At 39.3% G+C, this 5,185-nt stretch overlaps 1 pseudogene; it reads left to right on the plus strand.

Moving 5' to 3' along the window:
* Positions 1 to 530: 530 nt before the first annotated feature.
* Positions 531 to 4,007, plus strand: LOC141496483 (tetraspanin-33-like; annotated as a pseudogene).
* The last annotated feature ends 1,178 nt before the right edge of the window (positions 4,008 to 5,185 follow it).

Here is a 5,185-nt window from a genome sequence, read left to right on the forward strand (position 1 = left end):
CTAAATATACTTATATGCATTCATTTTGGGTATTTAAATATTCTCATTAACATTTAGAAAAATAAATTTTATATGTGCATGCACTTGTGTGTGTATGAGTCTTAAATTTCATCAGATCTTCCATTTGAAAGTTCTTCTGCTGTTTTTTTTAGGTTTTTTTTTTGGCAAGGCAATTGGGTTAAGTGGATTGCCCAAGGCCACACAGCTAGGCAACTATTAAGTGTCTGAGGTCGTCTTTGAACTCAGGTACTCCTGACTCCATGGCCAGTGCTCTATTCACTGCATCACCTAGCCGTCCCCTCTTCTGCTGCTTTTATTCAATATTTATTTTGACTTCTGGTCAAGATGATGAGAAAGTCAGGCACTGTGCTATGATATCCTGGTTTTCTCTCAGAACTAATGTGAAATGAGCCTCTTAACAGAATTCAAATCCACAAAATCCAGCGAAGAACAAAGGAGAAGAACATGTACCAACAGGGTCTGTCTTAGGGGAATATTGATGAGCTTAGGGCAGATAGCACAGAGCCAGCATGGGGCAGTGGGGTGAGATCTGGATTAACTTCAGAATGTTTGTGGAAGCTTTTGACTTTGTAATGAGGCAGGAGAGCTCCAGCAACAAAGGAGGGTTCCAGTGCAGCAGGCAGGAGAGCTCCAAAGCAGCTGACATCAATCTGGTCAGCTTCACAGGCATGGAAGACCAAGTCCACATCCCCATATTTTCTTCAGAGTCCCTGTGATTCCATTTGAGATCCATACCCCATCCCTGTGAAAGAGAAGGACTCTTCCCAGCACAAACAATAACAACCTTCCCCCCCTCCCCCTCACAGACTCTGGTGTGAGCAGCATATCTCTCTCAGTACTGAGTGAATATAAGATTAACTACATAGCCTGAGGGTCCAGCCCACATTGCTCAAGGGTAATTCAGACACTGTTGCTCACCACACCCCACCCCCAGACCTAGTGAGTGGGCAACAAATCAAGGTTATATACACTCCAGAGAAAACCTCTAGCACCCCCAGTGGCCGGCCAACTTGGATTTAAAAATCCCAGTCAGCAAAGCCTCTATAATTTTCAAAACCAAAGGTCTGTGAACCAGCCCCTCCCCCCCAACACAAGATCTTAGGAAAATGAGGAAAGGCCAGTAGAATGGGGTCCATTGAAAACTACCTTGGTGAAAAAGACCCTAACTCAGAGAGAGAGGTAGAACTGAGAAGCATATGAATTGGTCTCCAGCCCAGAAATACTTCTTAGAAGAGATGAGGAAGGAGTTTAAAAACCAATTGGAAAAATTGGGAGAAGAAACCCATGAGAAAATTAATACGTTCCCAGAAAAAATTAACATCCCTCAACAAGAAAATAATACTCTTAAAGCCATAGCTGGACAAACAGGAAACTCCTTCAAAAGAGAATTAACCAATTGGAAAAGGTGTTGCAAAAGGTAAATGAAGAAAACTCTTCTCTAAAAAAAAGAATGGTATCTGTGGAAACTAATGACTTATGAGATAACAAAAATTTGTTTAACAAAATCAAAAAAGTATAAAAAATAGAAGACATCATAAAATACTTAATCATCAAAAGCGCTGACCTAGAGAATAGATCGAGGAAAGACAACTTAAGAATCATTGGGCTTCCTGAATACATTGAAGATTTTAAAAAAACCTGGACTCAATATTTCAAGACCTTTTGAAGGGAAATTTCCCTGATATCATGGAAGGGCAAAATAGCTATTGAAAGAATACATCAATCCTCTCTGGAAAGGAATCCCAAAGTTAAAACACCAAGGAATATTGTGGACAAATTTCAGGACTATCAGAAAAAAGAAAATCCTGCAAGCAATCAGAAAGAAACAATTTAGATACCAAGGAACCACAGTAAGGATTACACAGTACCTGGCTACATCAACATTAAGAATTGAAGGAGGGGCTTCTAGGTGATGCAGTGGATAAAGCACCCATCCTATAGTCAGGAGTACATGGGTTCAAATCCAGTCTCAGATACTTAATAATTACCTAACTGTGTGGCCTTGGGAAAGCCACTTAACCCTATTTGGCTTGCAAAAACCCGCAAAACAAAAAGAATTGAGGGGCCTGGAAAATGATATTTTACGGAGCAAGGGAGCTTGGAATGCAGCCAAGAATTCACTATATTGCAAAACAGCCTTCACTTCCAGGGTAAATGATAGAAATTTAATGAAATAGGAGAAATACAACTTTTCCTGATGAAAGAACCAGAGCTAAATAGAAAATTTGGATTTCAAACAGGAGACTCAAGTGTTACATGAAAAGGTAAAGAAGGGAAAAGAAAAAAATGTTATTCAATAAGATGAAACTGGCTAAGTCCCCACCTGGGAGAAAGATTCTGATATCTCTTGAGCATTGTAACTATTAAAGAGAATATACTTAGGCAGAAGTAATGGACACTCATAACTTGTCTGGGACTCAGAATGATTTTAAAACTATATCTCCCTAAAAAGGAGGTACAGTAAAGTGATGGGAGGATGGAGGAGTGTGGATGGGGTAAATCACATTACATGAAGAGGTACAAAGGACCTATTGCCATAGATCAGAGAAAGGGAGGAGGTGAAAACCACCTAAATCTTTTTCTCATCAGATTTGGCTCGAAGAAGGATTAACATAAACACATTCAGTTAAGTAAAGAAACTTATTAACCTTTCGAATATTAAAAGAGGAAAGGGGGAGGGGGAGGAAAAGAAGACCTAACAGAAGGAAGGGGAGGAAGCAGGATCAAAGGGAAAGGGGGGAGGTGGTATTCAGAAGTAAATTCTGGGGTTTATAGATAAAGTTAAAAAAGGAGAAAAATATATACAGAGAGAACTCTCGCATAAAATGTAAGCGAATAGCAGAGTGGATTAAAAACCAGAACCCTACAATATGCTGCTTACAAGAAAATCATTTGAAACAGAGAGATACATAAAAAGTAAAGGTAGAAGATTGAGGGGTGGCTAGGTGGCACAGTGGATAAAGCACTCGCCCTGGAGTCAGGAGTACTTGGGTTCAAATTTGGTCTCAGACACTTAATAATTACCTAGCTGTGTGGCCTTGGGCAAGCCACTTAAACCAATTTGCTTTGCAAAAAACAAGAAAAAAAGGTAGAAGATTAAAGTCGAATATATTTTGCTTCAGATGTAGAGAAAAAGGCAGGGATAGCAGACTTTATCTCAGACAAAGTAGCTGCTAAAATAGATATCATTAAAAAGAGATAAGGTAGGAAACTACATCTTGCTTTTTATTTACTCACTTGAGTGCAAGTTGTATCCCTCTATGAGAAGGTGAACATTGGTCTAATGATAGCTGTGGGTCTGTATGCAAATCTCTCTAAAGAATCAGGTGCTGTGGATTCCCTTCTGGCAGAGCCCTCTCTCAGTGTAATTGTAGTAGGGGTCCTCATGTTCACAATAATCTTTATTGATTGTAGTGGTGCCCAAAGGGATATCCCTTTGTTGTTGAAAATGTTTGCTGTGATGATGCTACTATTCTCCCTGCTCCAGATAATGGCTGTGGGAATGTCCTTTTTCTTCTCTGGCCCTGTGAAGGATAAGGCTGCATTTCTCATGGGAAAAGCCATAGCTAGAGACTGGGATGACCTGGATATACAAAATCTCATTGACTACATACAGAAGAAGTTTGAGTGCTGTGGGGTGCATTCCTACAAAGACTGGTCCCCAAAATACCTATTTTGAATGCAGCAGCTCCAATCCAAATCTGGAACAATTTGCAGTCTCATGTTGTGTCACAGAGGAATAATGGAATGTTCTTATCTCCACGTGTGGATATGGGACTCAGAATCTAAAAGCCTGGAAGGCAGAAAGCTTGATCCACATAGGAGGCTGTTTAGAGACTTGGGGACAGAGTACCCTATATCTGATGGCTGGATAGGCCTTGGGCCCTTTGGCAATGGAGATTGTTGTCTTCTCTTTGGTTATGACACTAATTTACCAAATCAGCTTTATAATACAGCAAAGAACCAACACAAAGAGAGATTCCTAAGAAGAGAATTGGTCTAGAAAGAGGAAAACTTTTGCTCACTTCAGATGACAAAGAACTTGAGAGATTAGCCCATCAAAGAGAAACTCTTCAGCTCAAGTTATCCCAGAGGGAAAACTGAGGAACCTGGTAGCTAGAACTATTGCCCATGAATGAATCACCCACATCTGGAATACAGCCAGTCTTCATTCATACTGAGGAGAAAGAATTTGAAACAGAAAACCTGGGTTTGTGTCTTGGGTCTGCTACCAACTTACAAATCATGTACTCTCTCTGGGCCTCAGGTTTTTTTTTTAATAAAATTCAATTTTATTTCATTTTCCATTCCCCATTTCCAGCCTCCTACTTGAAGAAGGCAAGAAAAACAAAACCATTACAAAACCATAGTCAAGCAAAACAAATTTTGATGTTATGGGTCTCAGTTTGTGTTGGATGAGGTCTCTGTAAAATCTTTTTTTAGCTCTAATGGTCAATATTCTGTTTCTATAAATCCTTTCTGTTTTCACATTTTATAATTTATTGTTCAAAGATCCTTTCTGTACTAACATTTTGTATTTTATGTTTAGGCCCCTCTCAGTTCTGACTTCCCTTCTGGCTCTGACATTATAGGAATCTATTAGTTTTTTTTTTTTCTTTTTGGTCTTGGACCTATGATTTCCCTGGTATAGGAAACTCCTCTACCCATACAGAACAGTAACTCCCCTTCAACTCCAAGCCTTAAGAGAGTTGTCTGAAGTTTAGTATTTTTGCCTAGGGTCCCACTGCCAGTATATATATCAAGGGTGAGGCTACAACCGAGGTCTTCCTGATTCCAAGACTGGGTTTCTCTATTTCCCACACTGTAAATACTTCTCCTGACTCTATATACCAAAGAAAGGAATTGTTTTTGTGATATTTCTGATATTTCTGCTGTTGTCCAGAACACTAGACTTTCAAATGCAGAATAGTTTCTATGAAGGTGAGTTATAGTGGATCTTGCGTCCAAGAGGACGAAGAATTTTGTGAAGAGGTAATGCTACAGGCTTAGACATTCTGTTTCTGTTCCCCTGGTTAAATATTTAGGAGATAAAAATCAGAAGTGACAGAAATAATGAAGTCTGGCAATAAACAGGAATATTGTGGGTGAAAAAAAGAAACTATATCCACTTAAAAGGTACCATAGACAATGAAACAATTTCAAT

This window comes from Macrotis lagotis, chromosome 8 (assembly GCF_037893015.1).
Source record: "Macrotis lagotis isolate mMagLag1 chromosome 8, bilby.v1.9.chrom.fasta, whole genome shotgun sequence".
In the NCBI taxonomy this organism is placed as follows: Eukaryota; Metazoa; Chordata; class Mammalia; order Peramelemorphia; family Peramelidae; genus Macrotis; species Macrotis lagotis.